Below are 22,017 nucleotides of genomic sequence, written 5' to 3'. Positions count from 1 at the left end.
GAAAACACATTCAATCACATTTAAAAATAATTTTTTAAATGAGTTTCTGGTAAGAGGTAACCAATGGATCAATTTGTTTTATCTTATTTCATGAAAAAATTATTTATTTTTTTAAAAAGTTTATTTTGTAAGTTTTTATTATATCTGTTTAAATTTTTAAAAATAATTAGAATCTGAAAAAATAAATGTTAATCATTTTTAAAAGTTATTTTAAGTAGCTTTTAAAAATAATTATAAGGTGGTAAATAAGAGAATATTTTAGAGAGAGAGAATATGTGAAGATATTGTAAAATTTTAAAATAATATAATAATAAATTGTTTTATAAAATAAAAATTAAGGAATATATCATAAAATTTAAAAATAACTAATTAATAATTACTTTTTTATTATTATAAACGAACATAAAATAATGTTTGTTTTTTTTAATAAAATCTCTGTAAAATAAATCTTTTTATAAAATTTTTAAATTATCTAAAAATAACTTATTTTTTAATCTTAAAAAAATGGCCAACATCTAGATTGAAATTCCATTTTAAAAGTTTTTTTTTTTAATTTTAACTAAAAACCAAACGGCCCCTGAATTGTAATTCTGTTATAGCACTTTTTTGAAATTATAACTTGGCGGGCGTGTTGCATCTTTAAACTAAGCCGCCTGACTGAATTTGTGCTCTTTGCTCTTGTGCTCGTGAACCATTATTTCTTTTTTCTTTTTTCTTTTTTCTTAAATCTAAACGTAAAACCAATTTAACAACCAATGGTTGTGTGGATACAATGGAAATTGACATTCTCATTATTAATACAAAATTTGATCTTCATATCTGAAGTCAATATTTGTGAATTAATATGTTTTAGTAAATTTTTGCTATGACAATAACGCTTTAGCTCTAATCCAATTATAGAAATATTTATAGAAATAGTAGAAAATCACACTGGCGACTGACATTTCAAATTGTGTATTAGATGTTTAATCATATAATGAAAAAAAAAAAAAGACTTAAGGAATCACTGCAAACACATACAAGTTTTCCCATACATGTTTTAAGACCATCCAAATTCTGTGCTAGCAAATACAATATCTCATTTGTTCCTCTTTAGTTGTCATTTAAAAAAAAATATTTATCTTTATTAAGTCATTTAATTCTATTTATAAATCACTTTTATCATGTTTTCTTGAAATCAATGAAAATCATAAAACTTATCTTTCTAAAAATTCAGTAAGTTTTCAATTTTTTCCTATTAAATTTACATATTTTAATAATACATGTTTTTCCTAACATTTAATAAGAAATAAAAGAAACAAATTGTGATAAAAAGTTAACATGCCTTGCAAATTTGACCGAATCTTTTTTCTCCCTCTACCTTATAAATAGCATTGGATGAAGTAGTCATTTTATAAGTTCAAAGCAACATTAATTAACTGTGCACAATTTTCATATGGATATTATATTTACTAAGGGCATAATATAATATAAAAAAATTAGGAGGAATTTTAACATATTAATTATACTTCCTCCGTCCCTATGTACGTGTCCTCATAAGGGAAAAACACAAATCAAGAAAAAAGCAAAATGTATGTACCCTATAATGTAAGAATTATTTTTTTTTCTTTTCCAATTATACCATATATTTAATGTCACACTATTTTAAATTTTAACTACCTCTATTTAATGCCCTCAATTTAATGTCAATTTAAAGAAAATATTTGTATAGTCCGCCAATCAGGATCCTGTGCCATCGGTCATTTTTCACATTTTGCCAGGGCAATTTACTCAACACATTTTTGGACCCATGGTGAATGTTTATTAACTACAACTTGATTTACTTTTGAATCACGATATAAGTTATTATAACTAATTTATATTTTTAAAAAAAAGTAGGTTAAAATCTTAATTTTTAAAAAATTTTCTCATCTTTTCAATAGTGCGCTTGTGAGTGCAATAAATTAAATATTTAACTTATTTAGAATACCATCATTAATTACTCATAAAATATAAATGTAATAGAAAAATATATAACACATACTTAATGTCCTATATTTTAAACTAAGTAAAACATTTAAAAAGCCAATTTAAAACAATCATGCTCAAAATATGGTCAAGGGTCAAATATAAAAATATATTTTAAAAGAAAAATGACAAATAAACTCCTTCAAAAAAGTGAAATAACAATTTAGTCTCATGAAATATTATAATGACAGTAAGCCAGTGAGGTCTCAAGAGAGAGATTAAATTTGTATATGAAATGACTTTAATACCCCCCTGCAATTAATTTTATATAGTTTACAAGTTTAATATAATTGTTTGCAAATTTAGTTCCACCAATAACTAAAATAATTTAAAAAATTACAATTTATTATCAGTAAAGTCTAACTAATTATATATCATTTACAAATTTGGTGTAAGTATTCTCAAATTTGATTCTACATTAATAACTAAAATGATTTAGAAAATCATAATTTTTTAAATCCAAGGGGGTAATTAAAATAAATTCACATAAAAATGTAATCTTTAAAAAGTCCTTTAGGACCTCACTTTCATTATCTCATTTTCTAAGACCAAATTGCTGTTTCCCTATTTGAGGAGGATTCATTTGTCATTTTTCCTATTTTAAATATAAGCATATGAAATTTGAACATTAATTAACTATATTTTGACAAACTAGCATATTTCACATCCATGACTATTACTCCCTTTGATCTTATTTATAGGATAGAGAGAGAATTTTTTTTTTGTTTTATTGATAAGTCAATTCATTAAATTTTAATAACAAATTTTTTCATTTACCCTCCACTAGTTTTTTTTTTTTGCCAAACCCCTCTAATAAATATTAGAGAGAGAAAATATATTATTAAAATATGTGTGTGTATGCATTTAATAGAAAAAAATTTGAGAAATTATTAAATTTTTAAACAGAAGTAATATGTATTTTACTGGTTTTGCTTAATTCTTGTGAAATATAATATAAATAAAATAATAGGAATAATACTTAATAGTACGTGTGCATTAATTATGTATGTGATGAGTGTCATAATTCTAACGTGTTCAATTAAAATCACTAATCTCCATAGTATTTAAATCCAACTCAAATTGGTTAGCCAGACTAATGAACCAGTGATAAATCAATTTCCTAGTTAAATTTTGTATGTTTTCTTTATTTTATTGAGTTTAAAACAACATCGTTTTGACTTAAAAAATAATCATGACTTGAGCCACTACATTGACTAGTTCAATAATCAATTTATGTTTCAATATACCTAACCAATTTCTATAAACTTGGGAGTCAAAGTTTTAAAAGGCATTTTCAATTTTCTTTTTTTAAGTATGTTTCTTGCTTTAAGAACAAGAATTGGAATTTGAGAATTAACCACGCACACATAAATTCATATCTGAAAACATTTGACTAGATAAACAACAGAAACAGCAATGATGAAGTCTTAAAGTAATTGAAGATAAAAAATATAAAGCATCCCTTTGCTATCTAAGTTATAGAGAGAAAATTGCAGAGGAATAGAATCCACCTCACCTGTCAGTGTATGGATCCTACTCTTCCTTCTTTCTCTCTTGATATATAGCCATTATTGTGTCATTCTCTCTCCTATAAGATCACACAGCTTCTAGAAAGTAATTAAATTTGTTGATGAGTGAGAGGTTGAAAGCCATGGTGAAGAATTGCCTTCCAAACCTTATCAGTATTGAGCATTGCATATCCATACTCATGCTCACTCCATCCTTCTAAACCATGCACTATTCCACCTATTCGCCATGCACTCATTACTCTTCTTGATAACCAATTCTGCAAACAATTTTTAAAACTTCATTAGTACATATACTAATAACTAGTATTACTACTGGGCGACTCATTTTTTAGCAATGTTTTAAAAATCAGTCAATGAATCACAATTCTCATAGTTTAAATGATTAAATCAGTGGTGCAGTAGTGAACTAGTGACATGATAATTAAATAAAAAATAATAATATTCATGTGTATATACATAAATAAAACATTATGAATATTAATATTATCATTCCCAAACCAGAATTGTTCAATCAAAACATATTAAATTCTAATTTTCTAATTTTTTTTGTTTCTTATGTATATCTTTTTATTTACTTTATTTGTTCTTTTTTAAAGTAAATGAGTTTTTAATTTTATCTACACTTTCATTCTTATAATGACAATAAACAAATTATACACTCAAAAATTTACTATGATAACTCAAAAGTAAGTTGACATTAACATTTTTAAATTGAATAAAAAATGTTATTACTAAAATAAGAATAAAAAGAAAAAAGGTGGTTTAAAATGGTCCAACCGTTCTAGGTTACAGGTTTTTGTTGAGTTTTTAAAACCCTCATAGATCACAGCGGGCTAACTCAAACCAATTACTACAACGAGTTAAATGGTTATGAACCAAACCACATTCTTCACCGAGTGACGATTCAAGCGATCTAACTCTCCAGGTCTCAAAACATTGTTTTTTAGACTCCATGTAATGCATGAAACTTACCCTGGCTAGTTTTGGGAATAAAGAGGAGGAGATGGAGTGCACAAACCTCACAAGAATCGACACTTTCAAGAGCCAAGGGAGTTAGCATAGCTGGAGTACAATGGTATGAGCAATCCTTGCGATGTTGATCGGTGGGAATTGTGTGTATGGAATAAATGTTGTTCCCTTTGGTGCCATTTCTTGTTCCTCTTCACTCAATCCATCTCCCACTAACCTTATCTACATTCATGAAAAACAAAAACAAAAAAAAAAAGTAACAAATTATATATTTAACATTTTCATTTCTTCCTGAATTAATCAAATCAACTTAAAATGTGAGATAATTAATTAAGTTGATCATTGTAGGGATAATTGCGTATATCATTCTGGTTCAAATTTGGATTTAGTATAGCTAGTTCATAATTTTTCAATAATCCAATTTTGGTAATATTTTTACTATTATTTCAACCAATCACCTCTTATCACATCACATATTTCATGAATAAATCTTTAGACATATATGTGATTAATAATTTCTATTTAATTTTTCTCTCTAAGAGATTACTATGCAAGAAAATTAAACTGAGAGGGTTGGTTGTATTAATTACCTTTTGAGAATAACTTTTAGAGATTATCAAATTACTTCCACATTTATTGTTGAATGAGCTTTTCAGCTTCATGTGCTCCTCCTCATGCACTGTAGCTACCAGAAATACATAAGGAGTGAAATTAAAACATATCAAGTCCAAAAGAAGAAAAGAAAAGGAAAGATAAAAGAGAAATAGAGCTAATTTTGATTAATAAAATAGGGTTGCTCAGTTGAAAGGAACTTTAACATTTTCAATTCAACAGACTTGCATAATTCATATTTCATCTAGGTGGTTCTAGTATTTTTTTTTTATTTTCATCTAAATTATCAATTTTGTAAAGTTTTCTGTCATAAGATTGCTTTTATTGTAAATTCTATTTCCTTAAATGCTAAAAGAAAATCAAAACATAAGCAATCCAAATTAAATCTAAATAATCAAAATACTTTAATACATATACTAAGATTTGATGTCAATGTTACAAATATTTACAACAAGCAAGGTCACTGCCTTTTTTCTACATCGACATTTTGAAGAACGGACGTAAAAATACATTTTTACAGTAGTGATGATCTTGATCTGTAAAATACATACTAAAATTAAAACAAAAAAGACAATCATAAGTATTTTAATTTTAAGAATGAACTTTCTAATAATAAAAAACTCAATTATACATAAGGTATTAATTTCAAATCTCATAAATAGAAAAACCATATACACAGGGAGAGTTTTTCCCTTCAAATTAGGACAAAACCCATCTCAAATTCATATCATTAAGTAATACTAAATATGGAATAGTTTGTTTGATGATGATGATGATGATGATGATGTTAGTAATAGTGTGGAATTTACCTGAATACCCTTTTGGCATAAATTAAAGGCAAGGGCAGAAGCAACCTTGGTGAGTTTGCCTCTAAGCAAGACTTGAGATGTTCCCTTTGGAAGACTGTGAAGAAGCACAGCAACAGCCAGACTGCTTCCATCAACCAACTTAACATTTAGCTTTGGATTCTTGTTTATGTAAAGCCCTCCATATGTGTTTAGCTCTTCTTCTTGATTCATCAGACCCAAACTTATCACTTTTGTTCCTTTCCTTTCTGCTTCCACTATTGCCTCCTCTATCACTTTGTTGATTGCCTCTTTTTGCCATTGCATCAAGTACGGCAAGTTCAAATTTAAAAAAAAAAAGTGTGTATATATATATATATATATATTCAATATGTGTTTGATAAATGCAAATAATTAACCAAGAGTTATACGATTGAGTGAAATAAATATACTATAACCCTTGAGGGGAATTTGAGACTAGAGAGACAGAGAAATTCCTCCCATTTCAGACTCATCAACACAACTTCAATATGAATTAGTTATAGTGATACTGAATATCATATTGATTTTTGTTTTTGCAGATAATCGGTTCAAAGGAAGAAAGAAAATAATCATATACTCCCTCCCTCCATTCCATTTCATAAATCATTTTTGGAGGTCATTATTAATTTGGTGTCCGAAAATATAAGATATTTTGCTAAAATTAAGCTTTCATTAATTAATGATGATTATTCTAATATCATCCCTCATTATTTCACTCCTTAAATAAATTTCTCTTCTAATTAAGAATATTTTTGAAAGTTCATAAAAAATATTATTATATAACTTGAGATAGAGTGAGTACTCCATTAAATTTCAAAACATATTACTTTAGTTTTTGAACAAGGGAAAAATATGCATTAATTGTTTTTTGGGGTTAAATATGCATTAATTGTTCGAAGCACCAAGCATAAACTTCAAAACACTCTTTTAAAGAATAAAAAATAAACATAAAACTCTCTCTCTATCTCTCTCTCTCTCTCTCTAATTTTGAAACTTACTTGAAAGGTGTAATTGGGAAGGACCCAAGTTTGAAGCTCGAGTTTATCGAAACGATTTCTCTCGGCTGTGAAGGTACGACCATAGACCCAAGCGAAGATCATGGACAACAACGTTACGGGCCACATTAACTTGAGATACCACTTTGATGTGTGAGGTTGTGAGGCCAAGTGCCCGTTTGGTTGCGTCAAGAATCGATTTTTTGGGGTTTAATCGATTTTCAAAACAAAATTTGCCAAACAGCATAATAATGAGATAATCGATTAAACATGCTAAAATTGATTTTTTTGTTAATCTATTCATACCTGCTTCTGGTTTTCATTTTACCATGTTAATAATAAATAATTTGTAAATAATTCATAATTGTGTTAAATAAAATTTAAGAAATTTATTAATATTAAATACAACTTTATTAATAATTTAATTTCAAAAAGCAATGTATTTTATGATAATTTGCACAGTTGAAATCAATTTCAATATCCAAACCGTTTGTATTATAATATAATCAATTTTAATTAAAATCTATCATTTAATTAATTATTTTCGTAATATATTATACTCAATTAAAATTCAAACGAACTCCAAGTAGGCAATCCAAGTCGAAGATGATACACAGATTCAGGCGTTGTAAGATGTGTTAGGTGCACAACATCTCGGGATTCTTCTTGCCTCTTAAGTGCACATTCCTGTAACTCATCTGCAGATTTGTCCACAGTGACATATATATGATCGTACAATGGCATGAATAGAAAGCAGTTTGCCCTGAACTGTGCGTGGTGCACAGAGTGAAACCTGTTAATTAAAAACACAAGTTATATGACTGTCAGTACAAATTTGTGTTTGATTAAATATTCAACAGGGTAGTTAATTACTTATGTATGATTGACATTTATTTCAACTGCTTAATTACTATCACTTCATATGGTAAATTAAACAGCTCCAAAATAAAGAAAAAGAATAAAGGACAAGACTTACAGATACTTAATTTTATATATTTTTAATCCAACCAAATTATAAAAAGTGAGTTTTACTATGTTATTAATATTAATAATAAAAATTTATTATAAAATAAATAATATATAAATGGTACATATATCTTTATTTAATTAAAAATAAATATTTTAAGCATATAAGAGTACTTTGAAATAAGCAACTACTCCGGTCAAAGAATAAACAGTAGTTTCTTGAAGTCAGAAAACCTAAAAAGAAATAGAGCAAAAAACAGAGGCTACTTATTTATTAATCATTAATAGATTATTTATTAAACGAGTTCACCTCCCGTTTAAAACATAAAATATTTTTTATCACTTAATATTAGACTAAAATGTAAGATATTTTATAATTTTTGTCATTATTTTTTTTCAATTATATTATAGTTTTATAGATATTTAAAAATAATCTTAATAATATTTATATTTTTTATCAAAACAATATCTCATTGTTGTGTCCCAGTCAACTGATATGACATGGGTTTTTCTGTTTCTGATTTGAATTTCTGTGTCCCATTCAAGTTACCTTTTTACCCCTCATTTAATGTTTTCGGGATGAAATTGAAAACACTGTAACACCAAAGATGACTGAAAACTCTCACAGGCATAGGACCAGAAATGACGTTACGAATCAAAATATGATATATATATATATATATTTTTTTTTTCATTTAAAAATATAAAATATTTTAAATTAATTCTTACTTTAATAAATTAATTACTTATTTTTTTATTAAATTTATTTTTTTATATTTATTCTTATTAAATACCTTATAATAAATATAAAGTCATTATTAATAGAGATTTTTTTTAAAAAAAACAATAATTACACCTTAAAAGATTAAAAATGTTTTATATTTTTAACATTTAATTTTTCAAAAAATGTCTTATATTTTTTAATGGAGGGAGTATATAATTAAGTTCCATACAATCAAATATAATCAATTATCATTCAAATTGATTTTAACTTTTATGTATATTATTTATATTTATGTCTAAAATTGCATAAAAATTTGCATCAAGGAAACATAGATAATCTCATGATCCGAACTAATCTATTTTTATTCATCTTGAATTTATTTTTGTTTTCACAGATTAAAATATTGAAATTCATTATAATCTTATACACACAAACTACAAAACCTCGCATTACTCACCCAAAAAAAAAAATTGCAGCTTCTACCCTTACTTAAACTTCGTATGTATGACATATAATGGAGCTCAAAACCTAATTAATAATTGATGAATTGAATTTATATATTGGAAGTCGCATTATTCACAAAGACAGTGTGACAATATATATTCAGCCACAATAAACTTCAACTATATGAACTATTATTCTATGAAGTGTGTGTAGTTAATATAACCAAAAAAAAAAAAAAGTTGGATTGAGAAGCCTTACGTTGGAGTGCACATGAGATATTTGAGAGGAGGAAAGAGGCGAAAGAGGAAGAAAGGAATCAGCTCGAAGTTGCAGTGACCCATGTTGTTCATGAAGTCAATGAAAGTCAAGTAAACGGCCATCGCTGCCACCGACGCCGTTCCGGTGACCACCGTCGTTAGCATTGGTATGGCGAACAACATGAAATATGATATGTGTTCGGCGAAGGGGTGGATCGCAGCTATATATAATCGTGATTAACACAATGAACCAACAATCAATCATCAATCAATATAATGTACAGAACACAAAAAGTTGGAAGTTGTATTATTCATCAATCATAAAAGAGTTCAACTTTTTTCGTTAGTAATCACATAAACAAGTTTAAGTTTAATTTATATTTTGTTTTTCTTTGGAAATCAAGATGCCCTGAAAGTGCACTGTAGGCTAAAGTAGTTTTACTTTAAAAAAAAAATTGGTATTAGTTAATTAAAAAAATCCAAATCAATACTCCATTTCATAATGTTTAACTTTTTGGTGGGTTTTTGTTAACACAGAATAAGAAGATGATATAAACAGAAAAGGTTATGATATTCTTTCATTTCTAAGAGAAAATAATAATATCATATGATTTAAGAAAATTGCTTAATGATAATAATTGTGCCTCTGGAAATAAAAAATTAAACTAAAATATCCTCGTATTTAAACAAAATAAGGCTATATTAATTTTTTTTTCATGAATGAAAATTATGAGTTTATGAAGGATAATTTTAAAAAAATTATACTAAATGCTTATTAAGACATATGATTTTGTTTATAAATAAAAATAAAAAATAAAGTAATAATTTTTTATACAAAGAAATGGAGGAAGTAGCATCTAATATTGTAATAATGTTCTACTAAGATACTCTGAAATATTATTCTCTCACAATTAATTGTGGGGTAAGAGGTAAAAGGAGCTGCGGAAGTGTCAAAGAGACAGAATGATACAATAACGAAGACAGAGATATAAGTATTGAAATGCAAAAGAGGAAAAATCATAATTATTGTTTTATTAAAAATTTAAAGTTATAGACATATTTAAAATTATAAAAAAATTCAGAGGGGGCAAAGTCGTGGAGCAAAGTAATGTTTCTTTTTGGTGAGTGGGAAAAGTGGAATAACAAAAGAAAAGGAGAAAGGTGGAAGGAAAAACAAATATGGTTGGCCACATTAATATTCTTATAAAAGCAAGTTGTAGGATTTACTACTTCATATTTTTGAAGTACTATTTTATTTTATTTTTTTGGCAAAATTTCATGTACTATTATTACTTATGAGTTCTGACTCTGGTGGATTCTATTAGAAATACGGTTTTCCTCAGTTAATTTTCACAAAAGCAAGCTGGAGTGTTCCTACTTCATTTTTTCTGTTGCAGTAGATGGTCCATGATATATCATGGAACCTTTTTTTAAAGTTCTCTTTATTTAAAAATATAAAATATTTTTAATTAAATTTTATCTTTTAATAAAGTAGTTACTTATTTTTAAATTAATTTTATCTTTTTATATTTATCCTTATTAAATATCATATAATAAATATAAAATTATTCATCAATGGAGACACTTTTAAAAAAAAGACAAGAATTACACTTTAAAAGACTAAAAATGTCTTACATTTTTAAACATTTAACTTTTTAAAAAATGTCTTACATTTTTTACCAAAGGAAGTAATATATATTCCTATACTTTTTTCAAACACCCAAAAAAATATTGTATACTCCCTTTGTTAAAAAATGTAAGGTATTTTTTGAAGAGTTTGATGTTAAAAAATGTAAGACTTTTTTAATATTTCAAAGTGTAATTATTACCTTTTTTTCAAAAGTGTCCTTATTGATAATACTTTATGTTTTATTATAAGATGTTTAATAGAGATAAATATAAAAAAATAAAGTTGTTAAAAAATAAGTAATTATTTTATTAGTGAATGATATTTAATTAAAAATATTTTATATTTTTTAATGGAGTGAGTATATATTATAACCTGCACTTTTTCCATGCTAAGCAGCTTGTTATACATATACATATAGAATATGTGCGTGTTAGTAATGAATAAATTTGAGTTTTTTTTTAAAAAAAAACACTAAGCAGCTTGATGTATGTTTGGGTAGAATATTTATATTAAATTTAAAATTCAAATTTTCATACCCTTTCAAATGGTTCATATCTCGAAATTTATAAGTAACAGACAAATGCATGTAACCGTCTGTCTCTCTGGCAAACCATGCAGCGCAAGTCAAAAGGTGGTTTTGTACATTTTTTGACATGCATTAAAAATCATCACATGGATCCACCAGGCTAAACTTCGTACATATAATTTGATTTAAATTATATAAATAAAATATAGAAAGAATTATTACATATAAAGTGAGATATAAAAATTCGGACTGATTATTGAATCTCTTAAAACATTGATTCAAAATTTAATAGTTAAAATTATAATTAAATTATAATTAAATTAATTATAAATAAAATATTTTATTAAACTAGTTATGATATTGATTTAATGATTTCCCAATTTAATCAGACGAAGTTAATACTCAATTTACATATATACTATGCATACAAGTCCTCTGTAAAAAAATTAATTATATATAAATCTCATCTACTTGTAAATATCTTTAAATTTGATACGCAAATATTGAACTTTGACTTACAAGTAGCTTAAAAAATAATTCGTTTCCTTATTTAAAACGTAACTACAATTTTATCTAGTTAATACTTTGTGTTTTTAAATTAGCCTAAATAATATTTTCTAATAGTATTATGATTTGAAACATATGGCTTGTATTAGCTTTTTTTTTTTGGGGGAACGACATTGTATTAGCCTGTTATAACTAAGTGTTTAGTCATCCAGTGACATTAATTATTTGAATTACCTTTTTAATTTTGAAACTAATGGACCTCACTAAATAATTTTGTCATAAACATGCCTTCCTGTACAACACACCAAAATAATTTGTATTGTAGCTAATCTAAAATATAGATTCCCCGCAAACCATACATTATTTATCAGTTATAAATAATATAGCCCTCACAATAGACTACACACACTAGAGTCGGTGTTTCAAGCAGGTCAGGCATATTAGGCTGAGCTCAATTGGATAAAACTTTAGATACCTAAATATATGAAAAAGTTCATGTAGTTAAACTTGACTCTAACATCTCAAACTTCTAGAATTATTCGGGTTAGCCCAAATACTTGAATTGTCAAATATTAGTTTATTTTTCTTTTTTAGTCAATTTTAATTTTTATCTTAAAAAATTAAAATTTTCAATGTTTATCTAATTTTAATTTTATTTTATTAATAAAATGAAAATAATTCAGATGCTCGAGAGAAGCCCATTCTTATTTAAGACTTGACCTAAATTTTTTCGAGTTTATTCAAGTAGTCTGAATTAGTTTGAAGTAAATAAAATTTTTTAAATTCTCAAACTCAGCTCTAGGATTTTTTAATTGACCTGTCAAATTTAATTTGAATTACTGGATTTGAGACTATGTATGTAAGATGCAAGATGAAATTAAAGAGAAGAGATAAAAGGGACTCACAAGTAATGGGCTCGGTGACAATTGACGAATGGTGGTGAGAATGATAACGATATATAAAAATAGAAAATGGTGGTGAAGAGCTCTGTGAAGCCAATAGTACAGAAACTCCACGGGACCCACATGCAACAATAATGTGATGACCACCCCATCTGATCTCCACCAAGGCAGTGAGACGCTCCTTTCATTGTATGGCTCGCCAAGTAGAGTAATATTCCAGTAAACAATATTTGGTCATCCCTGCATGTTAATTAATTAATAATAATTAATTAGTTACATTCTCAAACTTAATTGAACCCATACATATAATTTTTTGATAGTTTAGATGGGTCACTGTGTATTTTTGATCATTGCCAAGGTTCCAAAAGCCAAAAACATATGAAAGTAAAAAAAGAAAAAAAAACAGAGAGAGAAGCTCATGGCTCTGCGTATAATTGTTGGATTTAGTTTTATAGTGTACAACTATCGCGTATAAATATATTTTATAATTTTATTTTTTAAAAAAATATAAATTTTTATAAAAGAATATTAAAAAGAAAGAATAAAATGTGAAGGGCAATACTTATGTAGCCAACCTTATATATTTAATATATTTATATTCAATTAAATCATGACATGTGAATTTTAATGTATATTTGATCAATAAAAAAATTATTGTAGAATAAAAGATTCACATGTCTTAATTTAATTTGACACAAGCACCTTAAGTATCTAAGGTTAAGAAAATAATTTTTCCCCTAATGTGAATTGTAACACCCTCAAAACTTACAGACCGATTTTTCACAAATTATTAAAACCATTATCATGGTAGAAAATTTTCTTACCATGATACATTCAAGACATAACGCAAGTCTTAAAATATCCAAAAGGGCAATTAAAACCATGAGGGACAGACATAATCTTCATGGCATGATATTCAAATCAGATCATAAATCAAGAGGGACAGACATAATCCTCTTGGTCATATAAATACTTTTAATAAAAAAGATTAGAATTTACATGCTTCACAAAAAGATATGTCCTCAGTTGGCACAAGATACATTGTATAATCCAAAATAAGAGGCAACGTAAAAGATGGTGTCTCATACACTATAGTTACACCTCTGGTGCTTTCTCGACCGGACTCGATCCTGTAAAAATATTAACCACAGGGAATGAGACTTAAAAGTTCCGGTAACTAAAAATTAATATGTAATGATGCATGCGGTTGTAATTAATCATGCGATTGCTAAGTGGGCACACAAAACATTTAACCGAACAATATTTTCAAACAAACCGAACAAGTATTTAATTTGCATGACTACACCTTATATCCTCCTTTCGCCATGCTCGGACGCCAAATCACCCGGCCAAAGGTGAGTTGGACCAAGCGACACACCACTCATTGGGTCCAATGAGGGCTTACCACGTGGTAATAATTAACCGAACAGAAATTCCCATTAACACCATACATTAAAATACCCTGACAAGTCATGCATCATTCAAATATCCAAACAGGAATATATCCGAACAATGATATCTCATCATGATAAATAAAAATAAATTTTTGACCCACTTGGCAATAATTTCAAACAAGTATATAACAGTATTTATTTTCAATAATTCATAGTTTTTTGAAACAACAAGTCAACACATAACCATTCACAAACACACTCATCACAACACATTAATAATGGTTACCTTGTGTCTTGAATAACAAGTTCCCTTCACAACTCCTTTTTCACCACTATCTTTGTCAATATAATCTACATAATTATTTCACAATACTATATATTAATTTTACATTAAAATAAATAACTCTAATTTAAAGAGTTAGAAAGTCTTAGATCTATAATCCATATTAATACTAATTTAAGATTTATGCCTTATTTAACTTCCCAAATTCTTTTTCTAAAATTCTCATACCCTATTAAAATTTTTTTTTATCCTCAAATCATTTCTCGTATCACAATTTCATCCTTCTATATTCTAAAAATTCGTCCAAAAATAAATTAAAAATTTTAAAATTATCCTGAAGCCTCAAATCACCTTTCTATAACCTCAAAAATACCTATTCATACTTAAATAAATATTTAATAATCATAGGTTTATCCTTACATCTCAGATTCCACATAAATTCAACCATATAAATCTAGATTTTAACTCAAAAATTCTTAAACATGAGTTTCAACCTAAAAAAATATTCTATAATATTTATTATATTTTTAAGAGTTTTAACCTATATTTTTAATCCATCATATCATCAGATTAACTATCATATAGAAAAATCCTAATCAGAATATTTACTCTATCCTACAAAATAATTATATCACTAGAAAGCTAATATTATTTAGAAAATAACTATAAAATTAATTTTGTAATTAAATAAATTTTTAAATGCTAATCTAAACAGGAAAGTTAGAACATACTTAAAGAAAAAGAAAATAATCCTCCCTTGCAAGAAGACGCCAAGCAACGTGAGAGGAAGAGAGAAAAATAATATAAAAATGAGATTGTGAGTCCCAAAATTATATTTAAAAAAAACTATAGGTCTAAATTTAATTATTCAAACCTTTGAGCCATTACTTGCAATTTTCTCTAAATTACATCTTGGGCCCTTAGTTGCAATTTTTGCAATTGCATAAACTTTCCTTTTCTTCCTTCCCGCACGTTCTCGCTTTTTTTTATATATGAGGAATCCTTTCCTCATCTCACATCTAACCAATGTGGGACTTCTACACCCCCTTTTTTTTTTTTTTACTTTCTTTTCTTTTTTTTAAACTCACACACACATAATAATTTTTTTTAATCTTAAAATTATATTTTAACAAAATATTTCTTATATAATTTTAAACCTAAATTTTTAATTCATAATTAAATTTCTAACCATATTATTATTTTCAATTTAATCTCAAATAATATAAATTTCTATTATTATTATTTATTTATTTTTTTAAATAAAAACTTAAATTTCACAACAATTTTTTTATCTAAAAAAAATCAGGATGTTACATGAATAGTGATATTATAAAAGCATAATTAATAAAACCTCATTTTTATTAAAGTATTTTATATTACCTCCATTCCAAACTATAAAAAACTTTTTGAAGCGATTCGATGTTTTAAAATATAAGATACTTTAAAAAAATTAAATTTAAATAATAATTATTTTTAAGATTACTATTTTCATTATATTCTTTCTTTAATATTGTTTTATAAATGAAGTATTAAATAGAAAAAAATTTTAAAAAATTTATATTTTTATTTTAAAATAAAAATTATGATGTGCATTAATAAATTTTATTAATATGTATGATTTTATTTAAAAATATTATATAATTTAAAATGAAAGAAATATTTTAAAAAATTTATTTTTTTTTAAAAAATACCTTATAATTTAATATCGATGGAATAACGTTTTTATCAGTGTGCTAAAAATCATGATTAATGGAACAGTACTTAAAAGATCAGTAATCCAAGTGAGTTATCAAACTTTTTTGGGTAAATGAGCCTGGTGAAACTACTCAGTAAAAGTACAAGATTGCCAATTAAGAGGGTGGAACAACTATCTAAAGGTGTCACGTCGTTTAGCTAAAAAAAATCTGAAGATTTGATGTGAGTGAGCAGGCCTTCCCTGTAAAGGATTCGCTAGTAATTATACCGACAATGTACGCAGAGCAGAAGGCTGAGTACGGATATTGATTCAGTTCAACAGCTTTATCTTGTTTTTTTAGGTTAAAAAAAAACTTAAAATAGTGAAGAAGTAGATTTATTATTATTAATATTTATTTATTAGATTAATAATCATGTGTTTATCTTTTGGATCCTTTATTCCCCGCCCTTTTTCCCTATCAAGTTAACTTACTCTCTCCGTTTTCATATAGAGTCCAGAACACTATAAATATTTTTTAAAAATTTTATTTAGTTTAAAATATAAGATGTTAAATAAATATTATATTTATTTTTTTCAAGTATAATTTTACTTTATTTATTATTCTTTTTGAAAAAAATCATGCATTGTAATGTTAATTACTATTACCAAGGCTTTTATGTAAAAGATCTATTAAAGATATAAATGAAGAGATGTGATCATTTTTAATAATTTAAGGATTCAACTAACATTATTCGTATACTGTATGTAAATTAATTAATTATAATTTATATTATGGTTCAGACAAAGTATAAAGTGTTTTCAACTAAATCATATATATTAATAAAAGTTTGTTATTTAATTAAAATCACATAAAATCATAATAATTTTCTAGTTTTATCCCTAATAATGCCACAGTTAAAATCATTATTGTGGTGAATAAATCACACAATTAATGTCTACTCCATTTTTTAAAACAAAGGTAAAATTGTCTAATCATTTAAAAATATCAAAATACTCCTTATATTTTGGGACAAAATAAGCTTATGAAAAATATCTTATATATAGGGATAGAGAAAGTAGTTATTTATAATTAACATGTCAAAATTTTGTGATAATTTTTCAAAAATACCCTTAGCAACTAACTGGATTAATATATTCTGGAATAATTTTTTAACTATATTTTTCTAAAATTTGAACTCTACATTAACTACTATGGGTATTTTGGAAAAATATATTTAACACAGTGAACAGAAGTGGACGAGGTCTTCTATATATTAAGAACTAAAAAAAATTCTTAACAGTGTTTTATATTTAAAATGCTTGTGAAGGCTTGTGTAAGCAAAGTTCGATTATTTAATGTTTTGCACATGTAAATGTTGTCATGAAAAACAAAAAATAATAGTGTTTTCATATAAGGGCATATATATATAGAGGGGGAGGGGGGGCTAACCAGTCTCCTTCACGATCAACTTGATCAAACTCAATGGCCTTATCAACAATCCTTGAGTTTCCCTTTGCGGTTCGATAACGAGAGAGAGTGATCGAAATCCTTGAGTTTCCTTCTAGGAGCTTTAAGTAAAGTGACCCATTATCACCCTACCTCTTTATCCTATGTATAGAAAAATTGAGCCATCTCATTGAAGATGCGATCATGGAAAAGGAATGGAGACCAATTCAACTAAACAAGAATGGACCACTGATTTCACATCTGTTCTTTGCTGACAACCTTCTTCTCTTTGGAGAGGCAAGCTTGAAGCAAATTAGAGTAATAGAGAGTTGTATCAGTCTGTTTTGTCATATGTCAGGACAAAAAATGAATAAACAAAAAACACGAACGTGTGTCTCCAATAATGTTCATATCAATCGAGGCCTAGATTTATGTAGGGTGATGGGGATCAATTTGACAGGGAACTTGGGTAAATATTTAGGTATCAACCTCATCCATAAAAGAGCTTTGCTCAGTCTATTTTCATCCATACTGGACAAAGTAAAAAAATAGACTAGCGAGTTGGAAAGGCAAGTTCTTAACTATGGATGGATGCTCTACTCTAATCAAGGCAATTGTTTCTGCTCTACCTACTTATTATATGCAAACCATGTCCCTACCAACTGCCTTGTTGAAGGAAATTGATAAATCCAACAGACAATTCTTATGGGGTGCCAAAGGAGATCAAAATAAGATTCACCTGGTGTCTTGGAATGAAGTTACAAAAGATAAAAAAGCAAGTGGATTAAGCATCAAGGACCTTCGGCTACAAAACAAGGCTTTCATCACAAAAATTTGTTGGAATCTGATTAACAGAAGGGATACCCTAAGGGTTAAAGTGTTGAGGTCGAAATACAAGTGTGGAATGAAACATATGCCTATAGTGAATAAAAAAAGAAATGCTTCTTTAACTTGATGCAACATTGCTAACATTTCGAATGAGTTCAAAGATGGGTTGGGAAGACAAATCACTACGAGACAGCAAACCTTGTTCTAGAAGGATTTATGGACAGGTTTGGAAAAATCTTTGGCTGAAGTTAATTGTGAGAATATGCTTGTTTGTAATATGAAAGAAAAAGTCTCTGAATACATCTAACCAAATGGGGAGTGGGATACTTGGAAACTGGCATTATGGTTCGATTTAGAATCTGTCAACACCATAGCTCACACCAAATTTTTTGTTGAGAGGAGCAAAACAGACCCCTTATTTGGCTTCCATCACCCAATGGAAATTTTAACATTAAATCTGCTTATATATTTTTATCTGCAGGTATAGCTAGCAATGGAAATACCGTCTAGAAACACATATGGAAAGCTGAGGTGCCGGAAAAAATGAAGTCATTTCTATGGCTTATTGCTCACAACAGGGTTCACACGGTTGATCTCCATAAACAGCAAATGCTAGTATGCTTGTAATGGGGATGAGACTTTAATGCATTTACTTCATGATTGTTACCACGTTAGAAATAAATGGCTTGCTTTTGTTTTGCCTGAGTTTTGGAAGAGGTTTAATCAATTAGAAGGCAAGGAGTGGGTTACATGGAATCTTAGCAATGAAATAGATAACCATAATACTAAGTCCATTCCTTGGGGTACTCTTTTCTCTTATGTATGTTGGGATATGTAGGTCAATAGATGTAAAAAAATGTTTGGAGAGGAAGAGCTTACTGGATGGGAAAAAACATACAATGTCTTTTTTAGAACATTGTAGGATTTTAGATTGAAGCAAAGCACAGTGTTGAAAGGAAGAGATCGATTTACACACAACCATCAACCTCATCAAGATGCTGAGTCCTTCACTTTGGAAACTGATGCCTCATGCTTAAATGGTAGAGGAAGTGCAACTAGAGGAATTATCAGACAACAGAGTGGAAGATGGATCTGGGTTTTTGTTCAAAGATCAAATCACTACCACCAACCATTGCTGAGATCAAAGTTATTATCATTGGGCTTCACTATAGTTGGAATCTTGAAATCAAGAAAATTAATGTTATTTATGACTGTGTTAATGCCTTAAGTTTAATTTTGAGAGATTTCCAGCTGAATCATCTCTATTGGGACATTATTCAGAAAGCTAGAATAATTATAGGTAGAGACTAGATTGTTAACATTGAGTTTAAGCTTAGGATGTTTGTCAAAAAGTCTGATACTCTTGTTAAGTTTGCTCAGAATATAACTTCAAAGGAACGTTTCTTTAATTATCCTCCCTCGTTTATTCAAAGAAGAGGAAGGGGAGAGAAATGGTCATATAGAGGTGATTTGAGTTTGTAATATCTGGTTATGAATGAATTATGATTTTAATCCCAAAAAAAAAAAAAGAATACGCCATGGCAGCAGAGGAAGAATCAGGAACGTGGATACGTCCGTTTCACTTTTGTCCTTCACAAAGAAATTGTATGTAATGTGAATGGCCCATGGAGCCAGAATCCCATACTGCAACAAATTCAAAGTCACGAGAGATGAAACAAAATACATCAGGTTCATGCTCAACCAGTAACATATCGACACGTATCTTTTAAACACAAAAAATCTCCAATGCCACGGCCCTATATACTGCGTATTTGTCTGTGTCTGAGAGAGGAGGAAGAGGTTACTGCAATGATCAGATCCTTAATTTGATATTGATTGGGAAGTTAAATACAAAAGTAGTGAACTTAAGAAATTCTTAGTCTTAAAGTATCTTCAAAGAGGAGGCAGTTAAATCAGTTCATGTTTGAGGTTTTGGGTCCGAGGATCCTCACATTGGAGGTATGTTATGAGTACAAGTTTAAAAGGAGTATTTATCCCAAATGACTAGCCCAACATTCTCAACGACTCGACTCCACAGCACTTCACTTGACCTTTTACCAGTTAGAATCCTTTCATAGGTTGCCCTTTCCGTCACATTAGACTCTCAATGAAAGTATTACTTTTATGAGCATAAAACCAAAAGGAGAGTCTATATAAGAAAAACAAGTTTATTGGATGGGAGAGCCTCTCACATTTATAAACCCTACTTAACTTGTAACGCTCTCTAATGCAAGACTCATTATAATGTATTTGTAAGGTTGCCGTTGGTAAAATTAATCTAAATTAATATGGGTGGGATATGATGATGCCCTGGATTTCTGAGAAACCGGCCGGGCCTTGAATTCTTTTTTTTTAAAAAAAAAATAACGTCAAAGGATGTGTTCTTTCAAGCTGCAAAATTCAAGTCACTGATGATATAACACATGTTGCTGAAGAAACACGTATATAAAGCAAGATCATCAAATAAAAAATTAGTTAGAAAATTTTTTTTAACGCGGACATCATCAACGCCATGGCACTTGTGTGTTATGAAAGTCACAGACTGATAATGGGAAATTTCTTAAACAACACAACATCGTTAATGCCATTGCTCTCGGGAGTGTTAAACTTCTCGCATGTTTGGTTAATAAATGAATAGCAATGTATTTACATACCACCTTGGATGTGTGTCTCTGTGTGTGTGTGTGTGTGAGAGAGAGAGAGAGAGAGAGAGAGAGAGGGTTAAGAGGTTGAAACCTTGAAGCTTCCAAGAGGCTTCCATGGCCAATCAGTAAGGATACCAGGTCGTGAAGCCATAGTTTTGTGTGTATGACTGTACTGGACTTGATTTTAAGAGATCTAGAAGAGCAAGAGAGGATGTCTATTTATACACTTAGGAGTAACTCGCTTTCCTTGAGCCACTCGGTGACTGTCAATTAACATTCACAGCTACCGAGTTTCATCAGATCGAGCCACGCCAAACTCTTACTGTTTGAAAATAGATTAAATCAATTCACATTAACCTGTTTTTAATTTGTTTGTACAAAAGAAAAAAAATTAAGAAAATGTTACTTCAGGTCCCTGTATTTTAATTGAATTTTGATTTTGGTTCATATAATTTTTTTGGAAAATGACAATTAGAGATCCCATAAGAATATTAATACAATTACAGACTCCAAATTATTAAAAAATTTAATAACAAGCCATGGTTCTTATTTGCAATTAAAAAATGGAAATAGTTAGTTGGACGTAATTATATTGTTAGTTAGGAATTTATTAAAGTTCATTATGAATCTTAAATCAATTAATAAAAGATGATTTATTGCAAGTAAAGACTATAGTTTGTTATTGAGATTTTAATAATTCAAATTCTGTAATTGGCGTTAATGTTCTTATGGGTCATAGCTAATTGTTATTTGCCCTATTTTTTTTTTTTAGTTCTGTGTAATTTCTATTCGTCTACAACCGTCTGCGTTATTTTTTCTAGCTTGAAAAAATAAAACTAAAGACCATGAA

At 27.9% G+C, this 22,017-nt stretch overlaps 1 pseudogene; it reads right to left on the bottom strand.

Moving 5' to 3' along the window:
- Positions 1 to 3,625: 3,625 nt before the first annotated feature.
- Positions 3,626 to 21,318, bottom strand: LOC129289155 (very-long-chain aldehyde decarbonylase CER1-like; annotated as a pseudogene).
- Between the last annotated feature and the right edge of the window lie 699 nt (positions 21,319 to 22,017).

This window comes from Prosopis cineraria, unplaced genomic scaffold (genome assembly GCF_029017545.1).
Source record: "Prosopis cineraria cultivar Desert tree isolate PC_DT_omini unplaced genomic scaffold, ASM2901754v1 PC12, whole genome shotgun sequence".
Classification (NCBI taxonomy): domain Eukaryota; kingdom Viridiplantae; phylum Streptophyta; class Magnoliopsida; order Fabales; family Fabaceae; genus Prosopis; species Prosopis cineraria.
Note: the sequence above shows the minus strand (reverse complement) of the source record. Positions and strands in the feature narration are given on the sequence as shown.